The following is a 17,781-nucleotide window of genomic DNA, read 5'->3' on the forward strand; positions in this document are numbered from 1 at the left end:
GGTGTAATTTGTTCAGTCAAAGAGCTGTGAATCTTTAGAATCCTCAGTCGATTAATATACTCAAGTCAGAGGTTGATAGATTTTGGTAACAGGGATTTAACGTGATTAGAGGATAGTGCAGGAGGATGGAGTTCAGGTGGAAGATTAGCCATAAACTTGCTGAAGTGCAGAGCAGGCTCTAAGGGCCAAATGGAATTCTCCAGCTTGTATTTCTTATGTTCTTATGAAATGTGAGGTGGTCTCAGAATAATTTCAATGAAGCTGCCAGATTATTAGAAGAATGTCCTTCAGGCAAAGTTTTGTGCATTAATTCGTGGATGCTGGCATTGTTTAAATGTCCAGCCTTTATTAACCATCTCTAATTTCCCTTGAGAAGGTAATGGTGAGCTGACTTATTGTACTGCTGAGATATTGGAAGTGGAGGTACATGCACAGTGTTGCAAGGGAGGGGGTTCCAAGTTGTTGATACAGTGGCAATGAAGTAACAATGATATAGGATGAGTTTTAACAGCCTTGTCTCACCAGACTCAAAACAAGGCCATTGAATCTTGCGAGAGACTTTCCCCGAGATTTGCAGAGCACAAAATGCCTCTTGAGATTTCCAAGAGCTAGTGCAGACTCGATGGGCCGAATGGCCTCCTTCTGCACTGTAAATTCTATGAAATGACTCTAAATGTGGCCTCGACAGAGAGAAACCACTTGGGGCCATAAAAAATAGTGAAGTGCCGTTGAATGGCGGGGTGTTTCTCGGTGCTGCAGCTGCCAACAAACACCCCGCTAAACGTGCCCAAAACCGGACAGAGATTTTTTTCTAGTTAAATCGCGCCAATAGTTTCAAGTCAGGATGTTGAGTAAATTGGAGTAGAGATTACAATTGATGGTTTTCTCACGCATGTGCTTCCTTTCTTCTACTGCTGAGCAGCGGTTACGGGTTTGAAAGGGACTGTCAAAGTAGCCTTGGTGAAGTGTTAGCACTGCAGCTAGTGGATAGAATATATTGCAGCCACAAGGCCTGGTGAATGGGCTGTCCAACAAACAGGCTAATTTATTCTGGATAGTTCCCAGCTTCCTGAGTATGAGTGGAAAATAAGAAAATAAATAATAGGAGTAGAGAAGGTCTTTTGGCCCTGAAATACTGCTCTGCCATTCAATATGATGATGGCTGATCTTATTGGGACCTTAACTCCACTTTAAAACCTGCCTCCCATAAAGCTTGACCCACTTGTCAATCAAAAACCTGCCTAACTCAGGCTTGAATATATTCAATGACCCCGCATGCACTGCTCTCCAGCTACAGAATTCCAAAGATTAACAATTATCTGAGAGAAGAAATTTCTCCTCATCTCTGTCTTAAGTGGGATATCCCTTTGTTGGAACTGTGCCCCCAAGTTCTAGATTCCCCCACAAGGGGAAACATTATCTCCAGCCCCCTCAGTGTCTTATGTTACAATAAGATCACCTCTCATTGTTCTAAACTCCAATGAGTATAGGCCAACCTCCTCTACCTTCTCTCATAAGAAAACCCTTTCATCCCAAGAATCAGTCTTCCTGAGTCTGACAGCAAGTATATCCCTCCTCAAGTAAGGAGACTAAACCATACACGGTACACTAGATGTGGCACAGTGGTTAGCACTGCTGCCTCACAGCGCCAATGACCCAGGTTCAATTCCAGTCTTGGGTGACTGTGTAGAGTTTGCATGTTCTCCCCGTGTCTGCGTGGGTTTCATTAGAGCAGTAGGTAAGGCCTTCGAGATCACCTTACTGGAGATGAAAAGAATACGTGGACAGCTCAGCAACTATCAAGACAAGTAGCACTGGCAAAGGAAACCTCGAACCAAGGTGAGAAATGGCTCCTACTTTAACCCTACCAGAATCATTTCAAAATATATACGGCCCCTGACAGGCCGAGCAACGGTAAAATTGGTGAAAGTGTTTAATCCAGATAGCAATGCTTCAGGTCTGGCGAAGAAAAATTAAAACGCCGAGCTGCGGGATTCTCTGTCAGCGGGATCCTCTGCTTTGCCAGAAGCACGGCCACATGTTTCCCAATGACATGGGGTAGCCCACAATGGGAAACCCATTGGCCGACTGCGGGGTCGGAGAATCCCGCTGCCGATGGGAGCATGCCGCGCTGGAAAACAGAGCTGGCGGGACGTAGAATCTCGCCATTATCGCAGCCTGAAAGGCAGCCATCTTGCTGTGCACCCCACTGACCTCCCATCGTGGCCTGTGGTTGTGTTGAGTGCCACTGTCCGTATGGGTGCCCCCACCCCACGACCCCCACACCCCACCCTCCATCATACCACCCTACCACCCAACTGGCCACCATCACCGGCGGGACATGATGTGGCCCACCCAAAGCAACGCAGCCCCTACAGGGGGGCACTGGACAGAGGCAGCGAGCATACCAGCGGCATTGGTAGAGGCAGCTGACAGTATGCCTGACAGCAGGGATGGGTGCCAGGACTAGAGGACCCTACAGTGCCGGGCACCAGCGGAGCAAGGGGTGCCAAGATGAGGGGGGAGGGGACATGTGAGGGCAGGGTCTGCAGAGTAAACTGGGGCCACCGTTAGATAGGTTGGGATCGGGGGCACGCACCATGCTAACAGGGCCTTTCAGCCCTGCAGACAATAGATATTGGAATTAAACCAATGTGCACTGGCCCTCGGAAAGAGCACCCCACCTAAGCCCATAACTCCACCCTATCCCTGTAACCCCATCTAACCTTTTTTGGACACTAAGGCCAATTTAGCATAGCCACTCCACCTAACCTGCACATCTTTGTACTGTTGGAAGGAACCCAGAGCACCCAGTGGAAACCCACACAGAAATGGGGAGAACGTGCAGACTCCACACAGACAGTGACCCACGCCAGGAATTGAACCTGGGACCCTGGAGCTGTGAAGCAACTCTGCTAACCACTGTGCTACCATATATTTACAGGTTAGTTCCCTTACCCATATTGCTATCTTATGCGCTCATGCGTGCCAACCTAACTGGTGTCTAACTTTCTGGCCTTGATGCTACGTCTAGGTGAATCCTCAGGTGGTACATCAGGAGTCAAGGCAGCCTGCTGTGATTCCCGCCCTGTGACCTGGGTTCTCTTTGACGGCTATCTTCTGAGGTGACCAAGCCTGGATGGGTGTGGCTGCTGCTCTGGTGTCCAAGGTGGCACGGTGCTGCCCTATTCTACTTGCTGCCCATGTGATGCGCCGGGGCAGGAGATGAGGAGTCCAAGGTGCTGCGGTATTCCAGCACCTCCCCTGCAGGGTCACCAGTACGGTCCTCCTCACCTCCCCTTCCCTCAGGGTGCCCAATGGCCCCCAGGCTACTCCATGGGATGGGGATGCGAGCAGAGCTAACCCCTGAGACATGTTCTCCACTTGGCACTGCCAGTCCTGGAGGCCCGCTCTCATCTTGACTAGGGTCTCCATGCTCATGGCCATGGAGCACAGGGAGTGGACCACCTCACTCTGGGACTACGCCACATCACTCAATGACTGTGCCACCACCTTCTGGGTCAGTGCAACATTAGCCAGTGACGGCACCATCCCCCTCTGGGACTGGGTCACCTCGTTCTGTGTCTGTGCCATGTCAGCCAGCGCCTGAGCAATGCCTCAAATGCTCTCAGTAATGACCTGCTGTAACGGGGTCGCCCTGAGGAGGTTGTGTAGTTTTTTTTGGCACTGTTGGGCGGTCTGAGCAGTGGTGCCCATGGCATCAGGACCTCTGCCACCTGTGTCCAGGCACGGCAAATGGCAACGGGTGGCAGCCTCCTTCCCACCTTAGGGTACAGAGTCGCCCGCCTCTTTTCCATGGTGTACAGCAGGGTCTCGTGTTCAGCGCCCATGAAATAGAGTGCCACTCTCCTCGCTGCCATCTTGTCGGCTGGGATGGTGTGTGTGGGGCGTGCAGTGTGTATATGTGGGGGCCGCAGCTTGTCAGCCTCCTAAGTGGCAGTGAATTGGTCCAATGTGGCACCAGTTTTGCTGTCGTAGAACTCCACAAATTCTGCCTCGGCGTCAACACTTCATCTCAGGAACGGAGAATCTGGTCGTATGTATTTGCTGATGTGGCTGACAACATGAATTTCTAAAATGCTATGCAAAACCAAAAGGACAGGGGAACAAATATTTTAAACAATGTGGCATTCTTGGATACAGGATATCATTGTCTGCATTGTTAAAACATCTGAAGAACATTCCTTGAACTGAAAGAATTTCCAGATGATTTCTGTGGTTTAATATATTCCGGGGAATCCACAATGAAGGAGTCTGCACGTCCTCCCCGTGTGTGCGTGGGTTTCCTCCGGGTGCTCCGGTTTCCTCCCACAGTCCAAAGATGTGCGGGTTAGGTGGATTGGCCATGCTAAATTGCCCGTAGTGTCCTAAAAAGAGTAAGGTTAAGTGGGGGTTGTTGGGTTACGGGTATAGGGTGGATACTTGGGGTTTGAGTAGGGTGATCATTACTCGGCACAACATCGAGGGCCGAAGGGCCTGTTCTGTGCTGTACTGTTCTATGTTCTATGACTCTATCTGCAACACCTCCCCCAATTATTCCATGGTTATCAAGGTAAGTGTTTGCCTGCTTGGAGAGATGGGTTACTCATCCTGAAATGTGGCTCATGACATTGCTAAATCCTTGCTCTCAGCGAAGCAATCTGCAACCAAGCACATTTGAAAGCCCACAATCATTACGAGGTGCACTTTATGATTTTACATTTGTGATTCAAGATTGTGATTCTGTCAGCATACAGGATCTGCTGGACTGTGATGAGATACCTGAATGCCTTCATAAAATTTATCCTGGTTCCACTTGCCAGCACTAGAAAGAGTCATTTGTCAGACTGCCGACCTCATGACCTTGACATCATTAACAGAAGCATTCCATGACACGTTCTCAGCACCTCATGGCTGAAGTGTTAATTGCTAATTCCACTGAATTTAATATTTGCCACGGGGGTTTCACCTGCCGGTGGAGAACCAATGGCAGCCCTGCGCGACATCCATTGGTGAAGGCCCACCGGTATGAAGTGCCAGTCAGGTATTTAAGTGGCCAGCATCCTGTCTCCCACTGGATTAAGGAGCCCAGGAAAGAGTGAGGGGGGGGGGAATTCCCAACTCCAAGAGAGCTTGCAGCCAATCAGAGATTGGCACATCCCCATTGTTATCAGCGCCACCAGGAGCATTCTTTGCGACATCCTCATGGAAATGAAATCATTCTTTTATTAAATATTCGGCACTCCGTAAAAGTTGATGCATTTTTGAATCAACTCCTGAAATAAAGTTGCTTTAATCATGCCGTTATTAACTTCAATCAATGATTTCAGCGTGTCATTACTCCAAATACACTAATTAGCCATAAGAAAGCAAAAGCAGACCCACTATTCAAATGGAAGATTCTCATGATTACTCCTCCAAAAACCAATATTCAAGCATAGCTGTGTAACAGGATACATGGGAGCTATCAGTTTAATAAACAATGTGATTAACTAGGATATGGTTTCAAATTTGTTTCAGCAAAGTGAACTTTATTTTAGAAATGTATAATCTTCAATAACAACTTGAAATCCCTTTACCTTTTCAGAGATATATGTGAAAACCCTCTAATGTTCTGTTAAGTAATTGAACTCACGGGAACATATACTTCATTGACACTTCCACCTCGGATTAATATAGCCTCTGGTGCTTGTCAGTCCCTAATACTAACAGTGCCTTCCTGTATTCATGTTACTTGGCAGTAATAAATGCTTCAAAATAGTGCAGTCTGATCGAGAGACTCTATATAAACAGGGATACATGATGGAGCTCTGGTTAGTTGGAGAATAAATCATTAAGCCATCACGAGGTTGAAGTGTACTGTGAGGTTGAGTCAAAAGTGACTGCTATTTTGGGGGGGGAACACTAAGTCTATGCCATCCATCTATTTCTAAAATCATAATATTTATGTAGCAGAAATAACTTTTATTCAGTGTTGTGGGGTAGAGTAGAGAGCAGCTAAGTCTGTAATGTAATTTGCATTGCGGGTGTTGAGGTGCTTAGTGGTTTGATCTCAGCTCAGTCTGTTTTATATGGTACAATGCTTTGTTAATTATTTGTTGATGTCATTGCCATGCTGCTGTTGGTTTCCAGTGACCATTTAAAACATGCGACAACTGCTTAACTGACGGGTATCTTTGCTTCACAAACAGGGTCGGATTCCTCAGGCCTTTGGGATCCTCTTTGCCCACTGGCAGCGCAACCCCACTCACGGATTTCCCAGCAGAGCGGGGTGGCTTCAATGGAAATCCCATTGACAAGCGACGGGAAGAGAGATTCAACAGAAAAAAGTCAAAATCCGGTTTTGGGCGGGTTTGGCAGGGTGTTTTGCCACAGCCACGTTGGACACAACCATAACATTCAGGAGGGGATAACAGTAACACTCCAGCGACTGCAAGGCCAGTTGCAGGAGTCCCAAAGGCTGCAGGCGGAAGAGATAATGTTGGCGATGCGTTAAGCCAAGTCCAACACAGCTAGGATGGCGACCACAGTGAAAAACCTTGAGAACGATTTCCGCGTCTTGAGTGATGGTGTCCAAAGCATGGCTCAATCGAAATGACCATGGCTGAGGGCCTCGACATCATGTCCCAGTCGCTGAGGGACGAGTCCCAGACACCAGTAAGTCGGAAGTGGCCCTCCCTGGCTCCAGGCCCTCCAGAGAACATCCACCAAGGGCATGTAAAGCGGCAATCTGCCTTCACCTCGGATGTGCATCATGGGGATACACCTAGATGTAGCTGTAGACCACCTCATACATGTGAAGTCTGTGTCACATTATTCTTCACAGCATGCCTGCCCGCACCCCCACCCATGAGGCCCTCCGTCTTTCATTCCCCCACCCCCCTGCCCCCCCACTGGGCACAGTGGTGCAAGATCTCAAGCCCCCAATGCAGACCCCGTTCAGAGGATGGGAGTGAGTGCGTTGTCAGCAGAAAGACAGGAGTCAGACTTTTGCAGAAACTGAGGAGTACCAGAGCTTCCCTCACAGTGAGTGGTCATCATTCTCTTGCCTTGTATAGTAAGCCACTATAGCCTATCACCATGGAGTGATGTTAAATAGACCTTTGGCGGGGGGGGGGGGGGGGGGGGGGGGGGTGATCATGGAGGAGGTGGTATGATGGGGTGAGAGGGTGGAAAATTGGGGGTGAAGAGTGGGGAGATTAAGGGGGGTAGGAAGGGAAATGGGGAGAGAGGGAGAGGTTGAGCTAATGAATACAGCCTTGTCACAGGAGAATATAAAGACAATGAGGGACTCCCTGGTCTGCTTTGCACGTCGGAGCCTTGCCACTGCCTGTCCTCTATCTTCTGCTCCACCTCGGGCTTGTCCTCTAGCTCCTTCTGGACCGCCTCCTCCTCCTCATATGAAGCCACATGTCCCTCTTCCTCCTGTTCCTGCTCCTCCTCGCTGCTGTGTCAAATTGTGGCGAACACAGCAGGCCAGCACAAAGCAGGAGACCCTCTGGGGGGTGTACTGCAGGGCACCGCCAGAGTGGTCCAGGTATTGGAAACACATTTTCAGCAGGTAGAGGCAGCGCTCACTGACAACACACGTGGCAGCGGGGGCCTATTGTAACATGTCTGCCTCGGTCCCAGGCCTCCACACCGGCGTCATCAGCCAGGACCTCAGCATGTATCCTTATCCCTCATGAGTCAATAATTCATTCAGGGGTGGTCCTTCAAAACAGCGGAGATCGGGGAGTGACCCAAGATGTAGCTTGCATGCACACTCACTGTATAGCAGGCACTCACACGCATGATTCGGAGGTGCTGGTCGCCCATGGTCTGTACATTCAGTGAATGGAACTGCTTCCTGTTTAAAAAAGGGGACTCCCTGATGCCCCGGTGACTGCAGGGCGACATGTGTGCCATCAATCGCCCCTAGACATGGGGCATTCTGGTGATGGCAACAAATCCTGCTGCCCAAGCATCTTTGTGGGCCTGGTCCAGTTGGTAGCTGACATGGTTGGATGCCCGGGCATACAGATCATCAGTTAGCTTCAGGGTGCACCTGTAAGCTGTATATTGTGATATGTCACATAGGTATATTGTGTACATTGTGTACAATCTGTATATTGTAATATGTCACAAGGCCCGAGCATTGGAATTACCCGGTGGCATAAAAGGTCAAAGCTGTAGTGACTTTCGAGGCCACCGGGGGGTGAGTGTCCTCCTCCTCCACGGGGTGCCAACTCTGCGAGGACATGGCACAGGTGCCGCGCTGTCTCTCTGCTGAGACGGAGTCTTCTGAGGCACATAGTTTCCATCATCTCGTCGAATGACCAAAGATGCCTGTACACCTTAGGCAGTTGCTGGCCTCCGATCCTGGGTCTCTCCTCAGCGTGATGGTCGACTGGGTTTTAGGGTGTGTGGTAGCCCCCTGCACATAGGATGTCACCTCCAGCCTGTGTTGGCCTTGCTGCCGTCTCTGGCATCTGCCCACCTCAGCTGCCACAAGCAACACAAGGACAGCTTCTGCGGGAACGATTCCAGAGACATTGTTTATTAGGGCAGCACGGTAGCATGGTGGTTAGCATAAATGCTTCACAGCTCCAGGGTCCCAGGTTCGGTTCCCGGCTGGGTCACTGTCTGTGCGGAGTCTGCACGTCCTCCCCGTGTGTGCGTAGGTTTCCTCCGGGTGCTCCGGTTTCCTCCCACAGTCCAAAGATGTGCGGGTTAGGTGGATTGGCCATGCTAAATTGCCCGTAGTGTCCTAACAAAAAGTAATGTTAAGGGGGCGGGGGGTTGTTGGGTTATGGGTATAGGGTATAGGGTGGATACGTGGGTTTGAGTGGGGTGATCATTGCTCGGCACAACATCGAGGGCCGAAGGGCCTGTTCTGTGCTGTACTGTTCTATGTTCTATGTTCTATTTGTGAAGAATTGGAGGAGAGAGACTAACAATCACTTTGGGCTTCCACTCTCAAATCCCCCAAGCCTCCCTCACCCTTCCGCGTCCCGCCTTCTCTCAAAGTTGTTATGCTCTGGTGCTTGGCCAGTGTGAATGATGCACAGAACGTCTAGTTCTTTATTAGTAAAAGTATTTTATTATAAAACAAATGCGTGGTAAAGATAACTATAAGAAATATATTACAAACTACTAATGCAGATAAATTATCCTAGAGCTACTGCAAGAATGACGATCCACTAACACGATTAACTCTCAACTTCTCGAGGTACAGAGCCACATAGTAGATTTACACTCCCACCTACTGGTTGGAGGTCATTTACTTCATGAGCCACATGATAGTTTATGCATACCATTACAATAGTGTCATCCAGCGAGCTACCTGTGCTGGCAAACCTTGCTCTGCACACTCACCCCAGGCCACATCAGGAACCTCTAGAACCCAGACACCAGTCCAGAACATTAAGAGACCATGTTCAGCTCACCCACTCACCCACACAATTGCCCTTTGGTCATGGGAAGACACAGTTGTGAAGCATTGATCTTTAGTGTTTGATTGTTGACAGATACCTCTATCGTGTTGATGCTCCAAGAGTTCAGGCACACTGTTCAGGCATCAAACCTTGCTTGAAATGCAATGCGCTAGTAGTCCTTTGAGATGTGGTACGTGTGCCCTCAAGTAAACACTTGAGAGTTAAGAATATTTTGTTTATTAAATGGTCAACAGTAACAAAGATTTAAAAATCAACCACGTAACATTCCACATATCACACTAACCTTTAAACAACAAGGAAACATCATTGTTCCATACTGGTACCAATACAAAGCTATAACAGCTCATTTTAATAAAAAACAAATACATGATATTCATGTCCCAAATATTGGTGTAGAATGATCTGTTCACCAATGTGTTACTTGATCCATGTATCTGTGCCATTCTCCATCCAGGAGTCACAGCTGTGCAGGCCCCCCTACACAGCCCCATTTCACCAGTACCAAATCTTGGCATCCATATATTCCTCCAGATGCAGTTAAACATCCTTCACCTCCAGCGTGTTTAACCTATGGTGACATGCCAGTTACTCACCACACCAGCAACAAAAGCATCAGCAATCCGTGAAAGCATTTCTTCAATGGCAGCATCAGGTTATTCATTTGGATCAATGTCATGCACCAGATCCCACAGCATCTTCTTGCTCAAAACCAGATTGTCTCTGGACTCAAATTTCCCCCTTGAGCCTAGGGTCCCAGGACCCAGGTATCTTAGAAAAAATTGTCCTTCCTTCCGGCTACAGTAAAGGAAGGAAATGGCAACAGCAGCCTCCAGGCATCTGTAACCACCAGCAGGAGCAAGCAGCAAACATAACCTGAAACTATTTTAGTTTACTGACAATATCAAAATACAAAAGACAATACAATGCAGATGCCAATACTTGGCACCCAGAAGACCTCACCCCACTCCATCCCTCCCCCGACCTACATCAGCTGAAAGACTCACCAGCCAAGCTGGAAAAGGTCGCTCAAACACAGAGCTTGGTGCAGGAGAGAGAGAAAACCATTCCACCTTCACAAGAGGGGCACAGTTCAATGCGAACAGATCTGGCCCATTGTAAACAAAACCAAATACTGAGCAACCACCGAAGGAAACACAAAACAGGCAGGATGACAACAAAAAAATGAGCTGTACACCAAGGAGCAAAAACAAAGAAAAGAACAAGTGAACAATGCCAAAAGCTGCTGAGGCAGCCCACACAGTTACATGGTATCCATCATACAATTCCCCCCTGCTCCCGACAAACATAGACCAAACACAGTGCAGACAGAAACCATGGAACACCAGTGACCGCATGGTTCCCATAACAGGAGCAGCAGATGACCATTGAACATAAAAATATACCGTTAGTCCATGAACATCTCCCAGTGTAACCTCCAGTCTGTACAATCAAGCTGGGCCTCCTCTCCTGCAGTATTGATGTTGAATCTTCCATCGCCACCCTGTCCAAGCACTGGGCCACAAGAACAAGGGGCATTAACAGGTGCCCCACTGGTCCAGAACAGAATGCACAGTAAACACGTAAAACAGGCCTTAAAAAATATCCACAGACTGCTCGAGCAAGCCCTGCTGCATCCTCAGCCCAGTGGTAGGCCCGCCAAAATCCTCCCCTCGCCCCACTCCAGGGAAAAGAGACTGAAAGGCGCCTATCTTCTTTCTTCCTTCTCTCCATCTGGAAAGCAGCAAGTAAGTCCAAGGAGAAGAAGCAGCAGGACAAGCAGAAAAAGGCAGCAACAAGCTGCAGATAAACTCTCAAATACAGTAGCCTCCAGGCATTTGATTGATTGATTTGATTGATTTGATTTATTGTCACGTGTACCGAGGTACAGTGAAAAGCATTGTTCTGCGTACAGTCCATACAAATCATCCCATACATAAAAAAAAACCCATAGGACATCAATAAATACACAATGTAAATACATAGACACAGTCAGTGGGTGAAGCATACAAGTGTAGTACTACTTAGTAGGAAAGATATGTGAAGAGGGCAGCACGGTAGCATTGTGGATAGCACAATTGCTTCACAGCTCCAGGGTCCCAGGTTCGATTCCGGCTTGGGTCACTGTCTGTGCGGAGTCTGCACATCCTCCCCGTGTGTGCGTGGTTTCCTCCAGGTGGTCTGGTTTCCTCCCACAGTCACAAAGATGTGCAGGTTAGGTGGATTGGCCATGATAAATTGCCCTTAGTGTCCAAAATTGCCGTTAGTGTTGGGTGGGGTTACTGGGTTATGGGGATAGGGTGGAGGTGTTGACCTTGGGTAGGGTGCTCTTTCCAAGAGCTGGTGCAGACCCGATGGGCCAAATGGCCTCCTTCTGCACTGTAAATTCTATAAGAGATCAGTTCAGTCCACAAGAGACTCATTCAGGAGTCTGGTGACAAAGGGGAATAAGCTGTTTTCCAGTCTGTTAGTGCGTGTTCTCAGACTTTTGTATCTCCTGTCCAATGGAATAGGTTGGAAGAGAAAATAGCCCGGGTGGGAGGTGTCTTTGATTATGCTGTCCATTTTCCCAAGGCAGCGGGAGGTGTAGAGAGTCAGTGGAAGGGAGGCAGGTTTTGTGGTATGGACTGGGCTGTGTTCACATCTCTGTAGTTTCTTATGGTCTTGGGCCGAGCAGTTGTCATACCAGGCTGTGATGCAGCCAGATAGGATGTTTTCTATGATGCATCTGTAAAAATTGGTAAGAGTCAATGTGGGCATGCTGAATTTACTTAGTTTCCTGAGGATGTATAGGTGCTATTGTGCTTTCTTGGTTGTCGGGTCGACATGGGTGGGCAGACTAGATTGTTGGTAATGTGCACATCTAGGTATTTGAAGCTGTCAACCATCTCCACCTCAACACCATTGATGCAAACAGGGGTGTGTACGATACTTCATTTCCTGAAGTCAATGACCAGCTCCTTAGTTTTTCTGAGGTTGAGGGAGAGATTGCTGTCTGCTATGGAGCAGTTGTGGCCAGTGGATCAAGGCAGTCTGGAAGTTTGGAGCCGATGTGTCTCATCACCAATCTCTCGAAGCACTTCATAATGGCAGATGACAAGGCCAGCGGATGGTAGTTGTTGAGGCATATTGCCTGGTCCTCCTTTGGCACCGGTATGATGGTGGTCTTCTTGAAGCAGGTGGCAACCTTGGAACAGAGTAGGGAGAGGTTTAAGATGTCCGTGAAAACACTCGCCAGTTGATCCGTGCAGTGTCTGGGTACACGACCAGGGACTCCGTCAGGACCCATTGCTTTCCGAGGGTTCACTTTCAGGAAGACCGATCTGACTTTGGAAGCTGTGACGGTGGGTATGGATGTTTCCAAGGCTGCTGGGGCAATTGACAATCGTTTGATGGTTTCCTGCTCGAACTGAGCACAGAATGCATTGAGTTCATTGGGGAGAGGTGCGCTGCTGCCGGTGATTCTTCTAGGCTTTGCTTTGTGGCCCATTATGTTGATTAAGCCTTTCCACAACCAACGTGAGTCTGTGTCGTTAGTCTGTGATTCTAGCTTAGTCTCTTATTGTCTCTTGGCATCCCTGATGGATTTGTGGAGGACGTACCTGGGTTTCTTGTATTGGTCAGAATCGCCTGTCTTGAATACCTCATTTGCCAGTCACCAACAAGAGCAACAAGCAAACAAACTCTGAGCTGCTTCAGGAATTTGCAAGTCAGCAACAGGAACAAGCAGCAATCACAACCTGCAGCTGGGGAGAACACGAACAACTAACAAGGCTAATTCCTCATTTTAAATAGCCATCAGCTGTGAAGCTAGAGGTTGGTCACAGTCAAAGGGAGTGAAATTGACTTTCAGGGTGGAAGCAGCAGCAGGGCTGTGTTCTGGAAGTGTCTGATAGGACAGATAGGTTGTAGCTTTTATTGCCCCTGTTATAGGTCTCCACAATATTTAAAGATGGATTGAAGGCCTCACAGACACAAAGCCTCTCACCCCCACCCCCTCAGCCCAGGAGTGGCCCCTGACCTAGAACGCTTCAGCCCCCTATCTGCGTACAACCTCTGAGGGGTCCCGCCCATCCCCGATCGCTATGGTAGCCAGATAGAGGGAAATGGCTACTCATCACCTCCCTCATCTCAGTAAGAATTGCGCCAGCTTCACGTTTTTGTAAAGGTGTAGGAAACGATGCCCTTGTGTCTTTCGCTGGGGAGTTGGGTAATTCCCAGGATGCCACTGCATTCGACTTCAATCTCATGAGAAGTGGGTGTAGAGAATCATAAAATAATTTGTCCCGGTGTGAAACTTGATTTTGGTGTGCTTAGGTCAGCGCCAGGCCCAACGCGAGTGCTGAATCTCGCTCTAAGTGTCACTTTGGGCAGGAAAACTGGTGAGAATCCCATCGGTTGTTCCATCACGATTTCTATCGCAACTCACCCCACACAGTCATTTTTTTGATCTTCGGGAGATTCTCACTGAATTATCCCACACTTTGGATTTTTTCTGGAGTGGGGAACTAAAAATGCCAACAAGATTGGCTTATCAGAGGTCCCCCATATTCCCACCAATGGACACTGCAACCGCCAGCAGACATATGAAACATCCCCAACCCTCGCACCCAGAGGGGCAACCTCCCCCTGGCCCCCCCGCATCACTAAATGTCTGCATCATGTCTCCCCACCACGCGAGACTGAGGGTGTCCCAGCCCAACCGCGCCTGCCCCTCACCCATCTTCATCGGCATCAAGGCATTACTCAACCTGATGCACGATCAATCACTACTGAAGCGAGATTGTAGTCCAATTGAAGGCTTTAATGAACAAGTAGTTACCCCCAACAGCTCCGGTACAGAATGAATGCTGTGGGTGAAACACAGACTCTTATGCTCTGCTTGCTGGGCGCAGCCAGCAGGCAGGTTCTACCACTCATACTACAGTATAAGGTACATCCCACCTATATACTGCGATACCCCTAATATAGCCTACCACACAACCCAAGTGAGCATACCCCATTATGGGTGGGTGAGTGCTCTCCCCTCACCTTTAAAGCCAACTGTTTCAGCACCACCTCCATCTTTCAGGCCTCTCCACATGCGTCCGCTTCAGGTTCCCCCTTCAAGTCCCCCTACCACCCCCACCCTTTAGACTGCTTTAATTTCCCTCTTCAGGCCTCCCCCTTCAGGCCCCTCTTCATGCAGCCCCTTCACCCTCCCCTTTCATGACCATGGTCTCCTTCAGTCTCCATCACTTGGTAGTGCCCCTTGGCACCCTGGCACTGCTCCTGGCACCTGGGCAGTGCCAAATGGCACCCGGGAAGTGTCAATCTGGCAGTGGCAGGCTGCAGGCTGGCACTACCATGGCTCAGGGTCAGTGCCAGAGCACTGCCCTTCCCTGTGCCTTACCAACTGGGGTGCCAATGTCCTCTGAGACCCGGTGTGGTCATCATGGTTTTCGTTTTTGGATAAAAGCAAATTACTGCAGATGCTGGAATCTGAAACCAAAGAGAAAATGCTGGAAAATCTCAGCAGGTTTGGCAGCATCTGTAGGGAGAGAAAGAGCTAACGTTTTCAGTCCAGATTCCTTTGTCAAATCGTTTTTGGAAACTGGTACTGATTCATGTAGGCCTTGCACTACAATTGGTGGAGTGGTGAATCCCAGAATCCGAGAGACTCCAGCCTCGAAACGAACTGCGCATATTTAAATGAGTTTTAATATGTGAGTCTGGTTCACATCCAGAGCGTGTCGGGCACCACAGGTCGGGCTCTCCCTTAAATAGGGAGCGGAATCACCCCTGTAAGTTGGAGAGGGGGAGGGTTCGCTGTTACTGGGGGGAAGATTACAGTCATGAGGGGAGATTGCAGTCACAGGAGGAGATTGCAATTGTGAGGGAGGATCATGCACATGCAAGGAGATTATGGTTGGGAGGATATTATTGTTGATGGGAGAGAAATGTAGATGCAGAGGGGAAGGGAACACTATTGAGGAGGGGGTGGATTGTGGCCGGGGAGTGATGTTAGTCAGGAGTTGAATGTTGGAGATGGGGCATTGGCCAGTGATAGATGGGAACCAAATTATCTTGTGCCTGAATCTCCTGCTGCTCCTGACCCATAATCTGTGCTGTAAAGGCTTTCACCATTCAGGAACCACTTTTCTCTCCTATTACTTACCAGATTTCTCAGGGCTGGGGATCTCAATCAAAATGGATGAAATATAAAAAGCCTATATAAATTCAGGCGCACAGCCTCGACAAATCAACCTCACTTCCAAGGTTTGGAAGTAGGTTTGTTGCCTGCCCCACCCCCACAACTCACCTCCATTAAAACTGCAGGTATGGTGAATTAGTCCTGGGTTGTTGCTGAGTTTCTAAACTCACAACCCATCAAATTTATAGAGTTAATATGACCACCCTGCCAAATTCATCAGACTAATTCATCAGAGTACTTGAACCAGCAAGTGCTGAACTCGGCCTAAACCAATGTATAAAAAATAAATTACAGTTTTAAAAAAATATTTTGAAGGCTGTAGAAAGTAATTTCTGGTGTCCCGATTGACCAGGTTCCCAACTATATATGGGTGTGATCTGTTGAATGCAGATTCTGCATTCTGTATTGTGTTGTGTTATGCTGCTTTGTGTAGCATAAGCTGCTTCCTTGATGTATGCTTTGACAAAGGAAGCTCCAGACAATGAAATGAGTTCAACTTGTTTATTGAACTATTAACACGGTTCTTAAATGAGTTCGACCCCCTGCTAATCTAGCTGTAGTAACTCAGTCTATCTTGACCAGCCTGCTTTAAGCCACGTGCTGGGTGTGATGATGTTGATCAACCCAGATGTACTCTCTAGATGTCTGTCTGTGGAAAGAGGCAGAGCATGTGTGCCCTGTGCTTTTATATGGGTTGTGAAGTGCCCCCTTGTGGTAATGCCACCTCTGGGTGTCCTGATTACCCATTGGTTGTGTCCTGTTGTAATGACCCATTGGCTATATCTGCATATCATGACATCTCTGGTGTTCCCTCTAGTGGTTACTTAGTTGTAGTGTATTTACATTAACCCCTTGTGTATATACAGTGATGCATATCACCACATATTGCTGCAGGGACCTCCTGTGCCTGATCAGAAGAAACTGGGTCATCAGAAATGAAGGCCATCAATTTCCACAGACAAGGCCTGCAGGAGGTAGATTTATCTTCACAGATCATCTCACCTAGTTTCCAATTCTTTTCTTGTAAAAGCACAGTCTTGTGCATGCTGACCTCCTCTGACAGTGCCTTAAATGACATCCATTTCTTCTACAATCTCTGTGGAGGGCAATGGTGAAATTGGTTCAATTTCTGACCATGAAATCTCAATGTAACATATCTGCACTTTCAGACCCTCCCACACGTCATCTGTAATCACGAAGAGGCCTGAAAAGATTTGAAGCAGGTTACTTTATTCCAAAGTAAAGCCGCAAAGCGATGGGGAGTGCAACTGGTCCCAGACGGGACCATCTGAAGATGCTGTTCCCTTCTGGGCCGGCTTATATCTATGGCATTAACGAGTTCTGCTTATGGGTGTTTTTTTTTTCTAATTAAGGGGCAATTTAGCATGGCCAATCCACCTACTTTGGGTTGTGGTGGTGAAACCCACACAGACACGTGGAGAATGTGCAAGCTCCACACGGACAGTGACCCGGGCCGGGATCGAACCCAGGTCCTCAGCACCATAAGGCAGCAATGCTTGCCACTGATTGGATTGGATTGGATTTGTTTATTGTCACGTGTACCGAGGTACAGTGAAAAGTATTTTTCTGTGAGCAGCTCAACAGATCATTAAGTACATGAAATGAAAATACATAATAGGGCAACAGAAGGTACACAATGTACACAATGATGGCACATAAGCATCGGCATCGGATGAAGCACACAGGAGTGTAGTGTTAATGAGCTCAGTCCATAAGAGGGTCGTTTTGAAGTCTGGTCAGCGGGGAAGAAGCTGTTTTTGAGTCTGTTTTTTGCATGTTCTCAGACTTTTGTATGTTCTGCCTGATGGAAAAAGTTGGAAGAGTGACTAAGCCGGGTGGGAGGGGTCTTTGATTATGTTGCCCGCTTGAGCCAATGTGCTGCCCAGCCGTTTCTATCTTTAACCTTCTTTACATTTAGTAATCGTTGGAAGCTCTGAACGTAATTGTCTCATGCACGAACAACATTCTGCATGGTCGAGCGGGCAAGAAGAAACAGTCAAAAGTGATTGATTTAGCAACAAAATACTGAGAACGATTTACAAACCACTGTGGTGAGACTCCACACTTTAATGGTTCCAGTGTTGACCTCAGAAGCTGCACGTCATGCATTAACCACGGATCATCTATATATAA

Source organism: Scyliorhinus canicula, chromosome 14 (genome assembly GCF_902713615.1).
Source record: "Scyliorhinus canicula chromosome 14, sScyCan1.1, whole genome shotgun sequence".
Lineage (NCBI taxonomy): Eukaryota > Metazoa > Chordata > Chondrichthyes > Carcharhiniformes > Scyliorhinidae > Scyliorhinus > Scyliorhinus canicula.